Here is a 17315-nt window from a genome sequence, read left to right as displayed (position 1 = left end):
TGCAAACATTATGACCATTGTGCAGGTGGGGAAAAAAAAAAAGGCAGGTAGAAAGAAGCTGAGTGATTTAATTTACATGAAGTGTTTTTTGAGTATTCCTCTCCTGCCCTGAAAATTACACATTCTCACACTTCTTCTCAGCTCTGGTCATTTTTGTGACATGATAACACTTTCACCTGCTGCTATCTTGGTCTGAACGATTTAGGTTAGAAGGCAGCTGCACAGGAGAAGGCACAGAGCAAGCCCTGAGAGCGTGCGGCATGCAAGGCAGGAGGACAGTCATGAGATGCCTTCTTGGCTTCACACTTCCCTTCTGTATCAAGAACATTTTGAGGGCACCATCTGGGCCATCCCAAAGAATGAAACTGCTAATGCAGTCCTGCTTTCTACTGATGACGAACATCACTGCCAAAATGAGGTGAGGCAAAATAAATGATCTGCCCAAGATTAGTTTGCTGGCATCTCATGATCTTTCTTCCGATCCGAAGGTGTCTGTGCCAGTGGGCTGTACAGCGGAGGACACTGTCTTCTTCTTTTTTTTTTTTTTTTTTTTTTTTTTTTTTTTTTTTTTTATTTCGGATGTATTTAATGCTTATGTTAAGATCTCTACAAAACTGCCTGCTGCAGTGGGCATGTAAGCACAGAGTGTCAAACAGAATGAGCGTTTCTCGGCTGCGCGCAAGGAAGCAGCTGGGAGGAAGTGTTGTCAGCTGCTTCAGGAGAGCTGCCCAGCCACGCTTCCTGCATGACCTTGCGTCGAGATGCTTAATCTCAAAGAGCTCCCATTCAGCTCCCACCCCCCACAGTGAAGTGGGGGTGATAACAGCTCCCTGTGTTGGGGGGGGGGTGTTAGTGGCTGTGAGCCTCCCTGGCACCCTGATGACAGGGGCTGCCCAAGGGCTGGGACGGGAGGCAGCTGTGAGCGTGGAGCTCACTGGACAGGCAGCAGTGTTTGCTGCCTGCTGCTGGTTGGGATACAACACGAGAAGAGCAGGGGGAAGACCAGCAGCCACAAAAGCTGGAGTGACCGTAGCGAGGGTGAGGTGCAGTGCCTAGGAAGGCCAGGGTACATCTTGTTTCTCTCTGCTCTTATTCTTACTGGTTGTGCGTGTCCAAGTGCGTGTTAGAAAACCAATCTCACATCTGCGAGCAAACCTGGGAGTCTGGTGTGCTGATGTGGCACCTTGCATGAGACTGGAGTAGTTTCAGGCGGCTCATCCATCGTAGCGCAAAACGGAGGAAGAGGGATGCAGTAACGGGAGATAGGGAGTCCAGAACCAAGCGTGAAAGAAGGGTTGTAGCGGGAAGTATGTAGTGCCCCAGGGCTTGGGCCCGCGTCCGCCCAGCTATGAAGGCGTAGATGATCACGTATGTGGGTTTTGTGGATGCTGGTGAGGTGTTAGCATAAGCTGATCTGAATTAGAAGTCAGGTTTCCTAAAGGGATGTTCATGCACCTTCTGTGGATCTGTGCTGGTTGTCCTTTTCTATTTCTTTTGGTGATTAAATTGTTCTAGTTTATTTTCCATTTTGAATAAGTTGTTGGGGAGAAAAGAAGGAAAAAATACAATCTCTTCACCAAGTAACTTAATGGTAGCTACCAGTGAGAAAGCATAACACTTCGTGTTTTATTAAAAGGTATTTATATGAAGAATCTTAAGTGTCAGAGTATTTGGGACTTTCTGCTTTTGCAGAAGATTTGCGCACTTCTATTCATAAAGTTGCTAAAATGTTATTGCATCTGTGTGAGCACAATCAGGACCTGGCGTAAGATTTCTCTTGATCTGAATCAAGACCCATCAAATGTCAAAGTCTAATTTGGATCCATATGCACATAATTTTGGATTTTTTTTCGCTAGATTTCACCATGACCCTAGGATATGACATTTCTTTCGCTCCTCTGACTGTTACTACCTGGAGAAGCAGCTGCAGAGTGTGACTGCAGAGGTCAGCTGCCAAGGCAGAGTGCCTGGCTGGCCTGGCAGAGATGCCGCACTGCTTGCAGCTGAGCAGAAAACCTATATAGATGTGATAAAGAGCAGAGCAGTGTGCTGGTGCACCTTACTTCATGCTGTACCTCAGCAAAGCTGAGAACCTTTTTCAAGGATCTGATCAGTGGATGAAGCAGCTTTTGAATGTGGAAGGAGACATCTACTATCATATATGAAAACTAATAGCGCGTTACCTTGCGGAGACATTATGTAGGTGATGTTTTTCTTGAGAGAAATAAACACCTCTCACTACACTAAAGTTCTGATTAAAGTAGAAATGATGGTGAAATATTAGTAGCACTTCAGCAGATGGATTTAGAGGTAGGCTTAAAGGTTTTGCAAATCCTCATGCCGTTAGGCTCTCATTAATGTCTCTTTAAAATGTCATTTTTCTGGTTCCACTGGTGTCCCACTGCTTTTACTGGAATTAGTATAATACAATCAGATTCAGCTGAGACTGCATTTTTTTATGCACTGCAATAAAAAAACAAAAAAAAAAAAATAGAGAAGCCTAAGCACTCAGCTTTCACGACACATCACAATTAGTACAATTCTGATCTTTCTAGCACGTGTAAAGCCTCTGCTCAGAGGATGACCAGACTTTAGTGAAGGTCTCAGTGGTTGTTACTCAGTGTACTTTTGAACAGCAATACCATTATAGATAGATCTGTATTGAGACAAGGTGTGAGTAGGCTCTGTCCTTGCTGTTTCAGGGGTAGGGGAGGGACTGTGACTGCGTATGGTATAAGGTATGAGGATCTATAATTCAGCTAGAAATCCTGCTTAGCAACTAAGCTTATTTTGTTTTGTAAAATAAGCAGAATGAGCCTGTGCCTAGTATCACGTAGACCTGGTGGATCTTAGGGAGGTCCCCACTTTTCACACGTTATCTCAGAACTGAGATCTTTCAAAATGTCAGGTATTTGTGCACATACTTGACCAACAGGATGTGTGTCTTCACTATTTCATATAGCAACATCCAAGTGTATTTGTCCATTTATACAACTTTCTGCATCTATTTTACAACTGCTATGATTCAGGGTTTGGGGAGTACTAATAAATAGTTTCATTCACTAAGAAAGCCATATGCGTTTCAGGACTGTTAATTTCAAGAGGTCTGAATTTTGAAAATCCACTCATTTTTCTGATAACTTCACAGTTCAAATAACCGACCAGCTTCCTGTGTGAGGTCTGGTGATTCATTTTTATTCCTGCTTCTTGATTTAATTACATTCAATTTTCTTGAATGATACAAATCTTTTTCTGAAAGCCATTGTTTTGCTTACATAGCATAGGAATATAAATATATTATACAGCCTAAAGAGCAGTATTTTTGAGTTGTGGGAGAAGGTCTCTGTCAATAAGCTGTAATTTATTCAGTGGGATTCACTACATCATCCTTACAGTGGCTGGTCTGATAGGAAGGTCCTAATTTACGATATATGCTACAACTGTATGTGAAAGAAAAGCAGCAAGAGAATTCTGCTTATTTGTTCACCTGTTTAGCAACTTGAAATCACCACCACCACAATGTGCGAAAGAGGCTGATTTTGTTGTAGTGAGAATCTGCACGCTTATTCATTTCTACAGGAGGTGAGGAAACTCACTGCCTGATAGGATACAGTTGTAAGTGCATAAAAAGTGCTGGCAGTTAGGGCTGTCGGTAATGCTGATTTCTACAAGAGTATGAAAGAAAGGAGGAGAGTCATTACTGGACAAGGAGAGTTGGGACATCTGGCCCACGCTCTGTATATATACTCCTTGATGCTTAGGCAGCGCTCATGAGATAGTGGACTCCAGGCCTGGCGCCTGGAGGTCTTCTGAGAGCTGGAACTTCTGGCTGCTTAGGGGCACCCACTCTCCATCCTAGGGGAAAGGAATCATAAAGCAGATGTGCTGTGGTCCCAGACTGTCAACTGCTTCCTGAGATGAGGGTCTGATCCACAGAACAGTAATTGCTTATAATTTTTCAGTCTTCTGGCCCATCTATAAGTTCGGCTCCTCCAAATTACTTGGACTTGGCTGGAGGCCTGAGTCTCCTACAACCTGATCTGTGTGAGAGCGGCTGCATGTTACAGACCACTGGCTGGATGGGTGCCAGATCCTGCTATGCCTTTATGGGATACCCTGGGAGAGAGACCCAGTGGCCCTGGGTCAGACACGGCGGCCCTAACAGCTGCCCTAGCGCCACAGAGGGCTAAGTTTGCTATGGCTTGCAACTGCAACCTTAACCCTTCTGTAAATCCCCTTTTGGCCACTGTAGCTGTCTTTGGCAGCATTACAGCTCTCAAATCCCTCTCAACATTCTGTAACAACCATGATGAGGTGCCGAAACATGGAAGCTGAAATCCCTGCATTATTGTTCTCTAGCTAAGTAGACTTGCAAGGGAACATGCCTTGAAAACATCTGGTGTTGTGTTGGGAATTAGGACCAGATATGGCCTTACAATGACCAGATTATTGCACATGCCACCATTGCCAAAAACAGGGAACTCCTTGTTTTAATTTCTCCAAAAACAAAACAAAACCCACTTTTTTTTGCTAATAAATGTATGCCTTTGTTTGAAGAGTATATCCTATACTGGATAAATAGAGGAAAGAATCAATTTTCTATGATAAGCATGGAGTAAAAATAAGTATTTCCTATATCCTGCAGAAATTATATGGCTATGAATGTCACTGTAACAATTAACACTTACAGTTAGCTCTTATCCAAGCACTATGTCTCTTTGCAAGCCAACAGCTGAGAATGAGAAAGATGACATATACTGGCTTTCTATAGTCTGCTTAGTAAAACAGCCTCTAATGAGAGCAAATAATCTAATGAGTAGAAATGTTGCCTATTAACACTTCCTTTAAGAAGGAAAAGCACTACTCCATCTTTGCCGTGTTCTAACTTTTAAAGTAGATAAATAGTAATCCATATGATACTAATGAGTTTTCCCTAAAGAAAGGCAGAGATTAAGGTTTTTTTAAATAAAGCCAACAAAGCACTGCTAAGCACTGGTGATCTTTTTTTCTTTCTTTCTTTTTGAATTCTTTTTGCAGACATTCTTCCATCTTGTTCTGTTAGAATACTGAATTTCTGAGGTATTAACTGTTAAGAATCCATGTTCTTTTGGTGCTTGGAGCTTCCTAATGCCAATATCTCATGCGACATTAGTAAAGAGTTGCTTTCTTCTGACTCTGAACAAGAAAATTTCCTTAGAATAAAGAAGCTAACAGTTATCCCTGAAACTGTTCTGTCTCCGCCCTGTGATTAGCTCATTTACTTCACACTTGCCCAGTTCCCCTGCTGCCTCATTTCTTGACAGCCTTGCTTACCCAGCAAGCCTTTCTCATTAAGAGCTCTTCCCAGAAAAGGAGTGCTAAGACAAGTATGGTATTGGAAACAGGCAAGTTGCCAAGGTAGCAACTTGTCATGCAAACATGTGCTTGGTGATCCCAAAACTGGAAAGCACCCTGGTACTGAAGAGTCCAAGAGTGACAGGGAAGATCTGGAAAGAATTGTTTCTGATTCTATTGGCCATTTGGACCTGCAAGAAATTAAGGATCACATTCTCCATTGAGGCTGATGCTATTATGCTTGGCTAGAAGTCTGTAGAAGATGCTAGTGTCCAGGTAACGATTAGTAGAGGTAGTATATACTGTGCCATGAGGATGAACTGCAGCAGTGGAGAGTTATGTAGCCATTGTGAGCCTAGCTATATGCAGCAATATGAAAAGTTTAGCCTTTAGAGTAGCAGAGCCAACATTATATTGAAAACACGTTTTTGCTCATTTTTAATGACTGTGCTTTGATCATGCTACTATCTCATTTATTCTTGGGTTAACTAGCTCAAAATTCACCAGTAGTGAATTCATGGAAAACAAATTTCTACTTCTTACTCGCAGCAATATTTGTGCCAGGAAGTGTTTGCATGCTGATTTAATCAGAACAAAATACCTTTTGTACTATCTCACTGATCACAAGTAACTCACAGTAGGCATATCTAATACCAAAAAAAACCGAACCATTTGAAAACCACCTGAGCAGCTGAAAGGAGGAAGAAATGTCACAGGAAATTCCAAATAGCAAACATTTTCAGAAAACTGAAATGTTAACAGAACTGCCACATTTTGGGTAAAATTCCAATTCTTTCCATGAAACGTGTATCTTTCTGTCAGTCCAGGGTTTTACGCTTCATTTCTAAAGTGATATTGCATGCTTCCTACAAACTTAAAAGGGCTTATTAAAGTCTGAATGTTCAGAACAGTTTCTACTCAGGCTCAGAGAAAGTGGTAGACCTACAGGGATATTGTGGCAGATGAACTGTGGATCAGAAAGGGGAAGCTTATTTCGTCTGTCTTGACTGTCTACATATATGGGCATCTCCCAGTGGGCATGTCACAGATCAGAATTTGATTTTTGGATGGTGGTGCTGGAATGGTCCTTCACAATCTGTGAAAGTAACTTTAAAATCTTGGACGTTTTACTGAAGACCAGAAAGCTTGTCTTCTGGGACAGTCAGGATTAGAGCTGTTCTCTTAGAAATCAGTAAGAGCAGCCCTGTTAATTCACCTATTTTTATTTCTACTGTATTCTATTAACAGTAAGTAGTCTAATAAGTTTTAATATGGAAAGCAAGGTTTTTCCAGATAAACATAATTTATATGGCTATGACTACTTTCTGTCAAATTCCAGTGGGATTCAGGCCTCTAATTCTTTTACAATCCTTTGAAAATCCCTTCTGAAGACAAAAAAAAAATATTTTTAACTTTTAAAAATCTACTTTTGAAAGTAGATTTAGTAGATTAAGTAGATCAGTAGATTTTAAGCTATTTTTTTAGTTTAACTCTGTATTTCAGTGTAATGAACAATAAAGATAGAGAAGGAATAATGTAATTATCACCCTATTTCTGTATTTGTAGTCTAGCGTTATTTTGTTAGGGAAGAAGAAACAGCCCAAGGGAAGGATGCCCACCACAAAGTTATTGTTAAATTTTATCTAGAATAGCAAGAGAGGATGCAATAAAGTTTCTGTTCAGGGAATAATTCTTACAAATTACAATCTATGTATTATGTACTGTACAATCTATCAAGAACCTCTCACTTGAAATGTTTTAAGAGTTTTTACCCACATGGCAGACCTATTTGGGCAAAACTACAACTGAGTGCAATGGGAAAAACTGTCTTTTTTGTTCTGGTTCTTTTATGCCAATAAAATGTTTGAAGATCCAGAGGAGGACTTGAGGGATTTACTTGGGTGAAGGAAATTTCCTAGGTACAAGAAGCTTTGACTTTTGAGGTGTGGTACGAAATACAGTTCAACCTGAAGAAAAGATGATAAAAGCTTATAGTTCTCAACTTTGTTTCTTTTTGAGGAAAAATGTTACTCAAAGACCAACTTACATCTAGATTGTTCAGGTGCTGACTTTTGAATACTGCTAATCTTGGGCTTATACTGCCTTAGGCCATTTAGAGATAAAATAGATTTAGATCTGTCGTTAACATTCTGCAATGTCTTTTGTCAGAATCGCCTATAAACGAAATTCTGACCTTATAGAAGCTTTTGTCATCCAGATATACATGCACATATTGTTTAGATGAAAAACCGGCAGAGTGCAAGTTTGCCATTTAATTTATGTAAAATCTTTATTCGACCAGCTGGCTTACTTTTGCTGAATGTTATAATACTTGCTAAGGAGAGAGTTAGAGCCAAGAATAAGAAAAATAGCTGGCCCAAATGAGCAAACTATCTAGACTGACAAAAGGAAAATGTAAATAGCTTCCATTGCTGGGTGAGATTCAAGCTAGAGCTGCTTAGTGTGGCTCAAACACACCATGAAAATAACTGCCAAAATGCAACTTCCTTTTCTGCTTGGGCATGACTTGTATGCAAATGTTTGTTCACCTGCCTTTTGGGTTTAGCACTTATTAAGAGCTTGTGAGTAAGGCAAGGACTGGTGCTGTGGATGTTCTTCCTGGGCGGAGCAAACGAGGTCTGGAGAGAATTGATCTCTGATCATATCAGGAAACCTATCAGATAGTCCAGATAACACCTCCCAGCACTCCTTTTACCACAGACGCATTAGGGCCTCTGAAATCTTTTGTGGATGTTACTAGATTTAACTAATGTAAATCTTTTTGTTTTCTCTTCTGCCTGGCCCTTCTAGCACAAAGCTTGTAAGAACCCTGCTTTTTAAGATTATCACCTGTGGCTACAGATGCTCTTGGTTTTCCATCTCTCAGGCAGGCCCTGACCTACAAATGTACTACACCTTTCACCTTATGCCTACTTCTTTTTTTATCAATAGTTTTGCACAACAGATCATGTGAAAATTTTTGGAAATCCAGATAAAATGTCAGCTGAACTGTCTTTAGGATTTTTTCTGAAACTAGAAAAGCATTTTCCCCTTTCCAGGAAGAATTCAGGTTTTGCTATTATGTCACGTTTGGAATATTTAATTGTTATATTTTACATCCTGTTTAAATTTATCTGTAGTAGTAAGATGAATCATTGTACACTGTGATTTAATCTTAGTTATTCAAAGAGATCTATGTTTGTTTAAGTGAAAAAAGTCTTGCAATTATTTATGCTAGCAGGGATTAGTGGATCTGTGACCTGTTTCAGTAAGATGTCCTGTGATACCAACTTTTACTTTTGACAGTTTGACTTAAAGATATGTATTAAATCTTGCCTTTATAACTTAGCGAAAGCTTTCCTCAACCCCATCTCACATTAGCAGTGCAGTTGACAAGATGGCCACAATAATAATTGACATTGCCGAGACCCTCCTCCCGTGTTAAAAAGTGTTAATACGTTGCTTGGAATACATTCAGTAAGGACTTTGGTGCTGTTTCCACTAATACCTTATCATAAATTACTAACAATGCTTAATGCATGACTAAGAAAGCTGTGTCATTGCTGAGAAAAACAAGAACTTTCCTCTAAGTCCATTAGCATTTGACATTTTACTGTATATATTCAGCCAGCCAATTTAAATATTCTATACATAAACTGTTTTTTTTTTTTTTTTTTTTTTTTTTTTTTTTTTTTTTTTTTTTGCTATTCACAGCCAACTGAGGAATTTTTTTCATCTAACATCTTCTACAAATACATTAAAATGGAATTTATTCAGTGACTCACTGTTATTAATAGCCGTCTCTATGGAAATGGTGATTGAAGTCTGGTACCTGGTTCTGCTTCCAATTTGTCTTTTAGAAGGAGGGGTCAGATATTCTCTTCATCAGGGAAAGAATATACTTCATAATAAATAGCTTTAAAGTATCAGAAGGCAGCTTCAGGCTGTACGTACCTTTGCTTACATTTTTTACCATTTTGTGTTTGGTGTTGTTTGGGGAATACATTAATAAGACATACAGAGGCAGCAAGCATGCAAAAATCCCAACAGGTTCTTCCTTACAGCTTTGGAAAGCGTACAGAAGTAGTAAATACACAAGTCATTTTTTGTGATTTTAAAGCTGAAGTGGCTGAAGAACTAGACATGATGAATAAAAAAAGAGTGGGTTACCTGTAACTCCCCCATTATGTTCAGATTTGACTGTTTTTCTTAACTAAAGAGTAAGGGTTCATCCGCAATGCAAATGGATTTGTGCTGCTGGTAAGGGAGGGTTTTATCTTTGTCACCTGATGTTGTTGTTGTAAACTTCTGTTCTTTTGGAAGAAATCCTCCCCAAAATAAATATGAAAAAATTTTGGATACAGGTATTTCTGGTCATATGAGATTACGGTGGCATCATACAATTTCCACTTTAATGTGCATGGGCCTAAAAGCAACTCTTCAGACTTCACCATCCAACAGTCCATTTATGGACCCATCCTGAAGCTTCTTGTCATGTAATAACTAATATACTCTGCAGAAGAATATTTTTTACTTGCATATCGTTTGCAATGGGATTGCTATAAGAAAAGAATTGTCTTAAATAGCTTATAATAATAAAAAATGGTCAGGATAGCCTGGTTATAGAACTATCTTTAAAAAGTGGAGTTTTAGTATCTTTCATAATTTTCTGCAGGTTTGTTTTCAGATTTTTCTCTCCATTCTTTGCTATGTTGCTGTTTATAAATCAGTACAACAACCAGCTTATCTTGTGCAAGTCAGGCTTTAGAAAATGTATTAAAAGTATTTTGGATTTTTCTCCAAATACAGTGCGATTCCAATATTACTTGCATATGCCTGTCAGAAAAGCCTTTGCTAGAGTTATGGTACTAGAGAATCATATACGAAATCAGAATTAAACCTGTGGTTCAACATCAAAATATTGATGCATTTGTATTTAATACAATATGTTGGAATTCTACTTATGAACTTCCATTCTCCTATGCCAAAATCCCAACGAGATAAATGTGAAAGATTTTAGGATGCAGATATTCTAAAGTATCCTTAGATACAGTACTTAAACTTCACTGCTGTTTCTTCACAGAACTTCTGAATGGCAGCTTTCATTTTAGGAGTTTGACTTTTTGAGTAGCTGGAATTTCCGGCCAGTTTTGTGTTGCAGTTAGGAAGGGGGAGTTTGGCATTCTTACATGAAGTCTTTTATGTCAGCAGTGTTTGTGAAAGAGAGTCAGTAGTACAAATCAGTGCAGCTTTGTTTGTGGTTGAATATTGATTTGCCTTTCAAGAAAACCTGGCATTTTAGCCGTCATTTTCATTCTTGTTCTCTTCCTTCTAAAATGTAGGCCTGTGGATGTTAACTGGAGTGAAATGTCTGACCTCAGTTTTCCTGCAGTCCCTAGATTTCAGATATTAGTGTTTATGAAAAATGAGTTTCAAGTATGTAACAGGTTTCTGGAGATTCCTCGTATAACACACATTTTCAAAACCATTCCACACTGTGTTGTGTGCTGAGGTGTAGCACCAGAGGCCATGCTTGCTATCTGCTGCTCTCCTGGTGCTTAGGACTTGGAACTTGTTTCTTGCCACGTGCTGATCATCAAGGAACTTTGCCTTGGCTGATCAAAATGAAACTAAGGTTTAATTGTAGTGGCTTGCTTTTATTATTTGCTCATTAAGACATAAGTGACCTTTCCACTGAAGTTATCGTCCCTGCTTTTAACACTGACTCTCTGAAACTTCTCCGTTCTTATTCACTCTCTGTGCGTGTTTGCCAATGCTCTGGCGTTGTTTTGACCTTAACTGCTTAAATGTTTCAAACTGTTCTGTTATTAAAAGTGTGGGGGGGAGAGGTATATTTTTTTTTAATTTGTTGTGCTATTTCATTTTATATACACGAAAACAAAGTGAACATTTATCAGTTTCTTTTTACCAGTATTTTCTATACTGCTGAGAGTATTCAGAAATATCAGCACCCAGATGAGTCAAACTGGGCATTAAAACTAGCGAATAAGACTAATATTAAATCTTTTGAGTAATCTGGAGTTTACTGGTCTGACTATAGCAGGAAATGCATATCCTTAAATCTAAGAAAGCAGTCAAGAAGGGTCATGTTCCAATCTTTGCAAAATCTATTTAGTACCTGTGGTTTGGTGCCTAACATCCTCAGAGCGCTGAAATCAGTCTAATATGACACTTCTATGGTTTGGAAAACTAGATACTGAGCTTCAGTTGAATGTCTGCGGTAAGCCAGATTTAGAGCAGAGTGGCTCTGAAGTTTTGCCCAGGTCACCAGAAACATGTTCATGTCAGGCCTCTTACACCAGTAAGGCTAAAGCCAATACATAGTATATCTGTGCTGATCACTTTTACTCAAAAATGCTGTTGGCATGCTAATTTATTGGTTCAAATGTTTACCCAAAAAGTAGAAGTCACGGGTTCTTCACTCTCAGTCCTGGCCCTCTCATCTCCTCTCAGGAGACTACTTTCTAACCCTTGCCTGTGCAGTCTATAGGAGACACTTTCTACTGCTCACCCTGGTGGACAGTTCCAAGGCAGTGAATGAAATTAATTTTAGGGACTCATCATGCGACTGAAGCAGCAGAAATGAGGGATCTGGCCCACACTGATTGTTTTTTTTCCTGCTTGATCTCAGGTCTGCTCCTTTTGTTGATTTTTTTATTGGGCATTTTCTGTTTTTTTCCATCTCTGCCACTTCTCTCTCCTTAGCGAACACTACTTGTGTGTTGTACTATTCATCTTGAATCAATGGCATGGTGCTGAAAGGAGTTTGTTAGTCCCTAATTGAGCACAGACTTTCTACTTGGGGAAGAGATGCCGGGGAAAATGCTGAAGTTAGGGAGGTCTGGAGCCTAATCAAACAAATAGCTAGGTCAATGTTTGCAGGACAAAGACTGTAGTAGACATATGCACTGCATGGTCACACATTGCTTATGATAGTGCCAAAACTAGTCTTAAAAGGTTCTTTGTTTTCCTACTTTTCCATCTGGAGTCTGAACCCGGAGACTGATAAAGGGCAGGTGGTGGTGCTGGGCTTGTTAGAACACAAACTGCTGGCTCAGCAAGGAGTTGATAAATGACTCCCCAAGAATAGTGAATTATTCGTAATGGAATTGAAGAGTACCAAGCTTCCATTCCTTATGCACAGGTCATAGCCCTGGAGCACTTGTCTGTATATTATATTGTACATTATTATGACAAGGCACGATGAGGTCTGTTTGTATATGTGCAATTCAGAGCCCCTCACCAAGGCACACTAAATAAATATAATAAACTTGTCATAGAGAGCACTTTTATGGTTTGTGACCTGTTTTTCTGTTAAAATATATTTTCCAAATGTGAGATGAGCGGTCTGAACGAGTCTAGGTAATAGCCTATACTGTTAAGATTCTTGTGAACACATATTGAATCATTCTATCAGGTTGAAAAGTCTGTAAGTCAGCAAGATCATCATCTCACCATATGAAAGGGAAAAACAGGGAAAAGGAAGAAATGCTTTGCGCTCCATTGTTGCTCTGTGTTTTGCTAGGAAGAAACTGCACAAGTGTGGTAGTCTTGAAATCAAAAAAAAAAAAAAAATAGGAGCAAGAATAGAAAATACAAAGGAGTTGGGAAGAAACAACGAAGGGATCATAACCAGTTAGGCCTTTTGCACTCTTTAATTGGGTTCTGTCTTTCTCTTCTCAGACAATAGCTACTCCTCCTTGACAGAGCTGGGTTGAACAGATCAAGTATGGGTGGATAAATAGCTCTATTTTATATTCAGTTCCACCAAGTTTTGGGGGCTTACTAGCTGAATCATCACATGATGTCCTTTCTGTTTTGTTTCTTGAAGAAACTTAGGTATAAAACTCAAGCTTCCAATATCAAAGGACATGCACAGAGAAAGACTTCAGCATATGCTGTTAGTTTTGTGTAGATTCTTGTGCTTTAACCTACCCCATGCTACGTACTGTGATAAACAAAGCTCTTTATTGCTTATATATGTGTAATTTGATGCAGCTACATAATACCTTGTATTAAATGAATGTGATTTGTTGTGCAACTTGGTTGCTCCCAGTCATTCCAAAATTTTCTGTTTTCTGTAAACAAATTGCAGTGGGGCCCAAGTGCTGCCAAGTCATTATGAGCTGGTTATCTAGTGTTCTGTAGATGCAATTTCAAGAATATTTATGGAGGGATTTGAAATGAAGAACAGAATGATAGATTATAGATCAGTATAGTAAGCAGCTGTTGGTGCATAAAGTGCAGCAGACAAGAAAAGAGCTGTTCAGAAGTGAGCATTTAAACACAGTATTCCTGGTGCAGCAAGAGAGAGAAAAGAAATTTCTGTATGTAAGTAAGTGGGGAAGTAGAGAATTTAAAGGGCCGTAAAAGCAAGAATGAGGACATAAGCAGGAGGAATATGAAGAAGGTGGTGACATAGTCAAACCAACAGATCAGGACATAGCCTGAAGCAGCTGATTTGTGGTCAAGTGGGAGTAGAGTAGCTGATGGGAAGCCAGACAGCACGTGATTATTTTGATCAAGAAGCAAAGGGAGAGAGCCTGAAAATGGACAGAGAGCTTTTCTTGTCTCTAACTTGGAAATATTCTGCAAGATAAGGAGGAAGTATTTGGAAGGCAATTTCTTGCAGCTGTGTGCTGCAGAGATGAATGTGCTAAGGATCCTGTGTTTCTTTCGTTTGTTCTGTATGAGGAAAAAGGTCCTTTTCTGTTACTTCCATAAGTCACCATGAATCCAGAGGCCAGATTCTTTTCTATGTCTCCAGTCTCTTAAGGAATGGTAGCATTAAACTAGCAGATTGATGTTAAAACTTGTTCTTCAACAGGCAGATTCACATTCTGTGCAGAGAAGTCGTTTGGGGAAGAATAAGCTGGCTGTTGCATATTTATAAACTTTTTTTTTGTTGTTATTCTAGAGACTAAGATCAATGCATTCCCTGGCCTTCCTTTATTAGTTAAAAAAGGGTGGAGGGAAGGAAAATAAGCATACAGCTTAATAGGAAATCAAAACTGATTTGTGAATGTGTGTAGGTCTAGCTTATTCATGACCGTGATACACATGTAAAATATGCTGGTGGTGCTACACAGTCAAAAGAGCAGCTTGCCAGTGCTGTTAAATTGCTATTTATTTCCTTGCAATTCCACTGGGTGCGACATTTACATCCAAATACATCTATCATTTTGTTGGACTTTTCTTTAGCCCTACTACAGCCCTGAGAAGTTATTTAAGTTTCTGCATGTGGGAATGACTAGCTGCGAAGACTTTAGAACTGAAAAGAGTATTTTTATGTTTTGACCTGTCTTGACTTTGCTTTAAAACAGCAAAGCTTTTGTGTTTCAAAAATAAGTCTTTTTACAGAATAAGTAAAAGTATAATTTTATGCTTAAAATTTTAAATATGTGCTTGTTTTCCTTTAGGGGAAAGCATAGTATGTTTTAACTGCTGAAAATGTTGAAAGTAAATGCTGTTATCTGAGTGACATGATAGACTCTTCTGATTAGTTTAGATGTGATAAAAATATATGACACTGAGAATGTCAAGGAGTCTGGTAAGGTGCATTTGGATTGTATGTATTTACATCATGTTAAAATAGAGATCAGTGGTGCTCCATGGAATTTGCATTTGGCCCCCATATAATCTGATTAGGTTCACACAATTACAACAATTTACTGAAATGAGTATGTAGCTGGATATGCTCATAGTTGCACTGGAGATATCCTCTGAGTGCTTCCCATTCAGAGGTTGAGGGAAAAGCCTCTTTATGTAGTGCAGTTTCCAAGCAGAAATTGTCATATGTGAGATGCTCTCTTAAATTTTGCATTTGAAAGAAAAATCCATTAAGTAATTATCTTCCCTATAGACTGCCATTAAATAAAATGGCAGGAATAGTTTTGTCATTTGAAATGTTTATAGCCAGGTTCTTGAGAAAATGTTGCCATTTCACTCATACGTCAATGGGAATTATGAGAGTTAATATTGTACTCTTTTCGGAAAGTCTTTCAGATTTAGGCTAATGACGCATTTGATAACCTTCTTAAAGGCCACTGGCTTTTTCTTTTTTTTATTTTTTTTCAGTAGAAAGTAATGGGTGAGCTGTAGTGTCCAAGGCTATTTTGTTTCCGAAGTATCAGAAGCTTGAGTGAAAACACAACGTGACTCATGTTTCATCACAGGAGCTGAGACCTCATTTGTCAAATAACACAACACCATGGTACACTGTGAACTGAGAGGTTACTTACTAGAGATTATCTGTGATACATTAGCCAAGGAACAGGTTATCAGGCAAAAGTTGTCAGGAGAGATATTATGTCTTGTCAGATATTGATCATTTGAAAAAATAGGCTTTTCGGAACATGAGCCCTTCAGGTTTGAAACAGAAGTAGTGAACTTAAAGCTGAGCATAGGTTAGTTCTTTGTGTGAGATTTGTCACTTCAGACTTCAAGAAGGCTCTCCCTGTCCAAAAGTATATTTTTTTTCCAGATGTCAGCTACTCTCACAAAATGACTACATTTCTCCACACACTTTACTTGCTTATAATGTGAGGACATGAAAAAAATATTATTTCTAAAACTTAGGAACTGCAGTCAAGCATGCAACATTTTAGGCTACATTTAAATTTTTTTTTCAATGTCTATGTATATCTTCCATGCCCATCATGCCCATTAAATTGCATCACACAAGTTGAAGAAAAAGTTTCTTGCTAGCGAAATATTAACAAATAGATGTGGAAACATATATGAACCTCATAAAATATGCTGGCCTGTGGCTGGAATGACTAATAATTATATTCGAGTAAAACAAGACAAAAGGCAGGAAAAAAATAGGCTGTAAAACCTTCCTTAACTGGGTATGTTCTAACTAGATAATGTAAAGAATTTGCGTGAGTATGAGATGAGGCAGGCTTAGATCAGACTTTCCTGGCTTCTGCTGGTTGTTATCATCTCTAGCATTTTAAACTATTAGGAAGATGTTACTTTACTTTTCTCCACAAATAGTCACAGCACGGAAAGGAGAAAGGGGGAAAGAATGACTAGATTATAATGAGCCTTCTAGGCAGGCTCTCCCCTTAGCATCCAAATGCAAATTTCCCCACTCATGTCAGTGGAACTGGAATCACAGTATCTTCGTTGTAGTTCCTGACCTGCTGCTAAGCCACTGGAAAGAATGGAAAGGGTGGCTTTAACTGCACACAGCAATCAGAAATCCAGGCATGGCTGGGTTTTAGTACTGGTAAAACACCAGCCGTGCTCCTGGAAGTGACAATACCACCAGCTATATTTCTACAAACTGTCAGCTGCAAAACAGTACGTTTAATGATTTTATAGCTGTGTTTTCTAAAGTAGTACTTACAGAAGCATAACTAGAGAGTTTTCAGGAGCTTTGCTTCTCATGGCTTTAGAGTGACTGGAAGCTGTTTTATTTGTGAATAACACGTTGTCTTCACAGGCAACATGAATTGTTTCAGATTGTCAACACATTCAAAGAACAAATGCCTGAGAGCACTAACAGAGTAATCATTTCCTCTACCACACTGCAACTTCACCTCCTGGCTACAGCATAATTCTATTGCTCACTGCTTGTGGTTAATGAGGTAGAAAGGGCATTCATAAAACAATAACATTGTTCCAAGACCATGAAATCTTCCAGTCATCCTTAGAGTCAACTTTGTGTTCCGCCCCCTTCCCCAACTACCTACGTGTGCTCTTTCACTTATCTGTCTCCACAGAACATCAGACCCTTACAGTGATCCTATCACTTACTCATCCTTTACTTATTTCCCAGCGTGTCTATTGCTGTTTTTCGATTTGGTCCTCCTAAAACCCTAAATCCCTGCTTTGAATTTGAGGTCATTTAGAGTGCAGATGTAGATGAGAGTTAATATACCACAAATCCATAATGGGCACAAAATTCTCTCTATCCAAAGAACAACAAATCATGTTTCAGGTTTTATCATATG

This window comes from Rhea pennata, chromosome Z (assembly GCF_028389875.1).
Source record: "Rhea pennata isolate bPtePen1 chromosome Z, bPtePen1.pri, whole genome shotgun sequence".
NCBI lineage: Eukaryota > Metazoa > Chordata > Aves > Rheiformes > Rheidae > Rhea > Rhea pennata.
Note: the sequence above shows the minus strand (reverse complement) of the source record.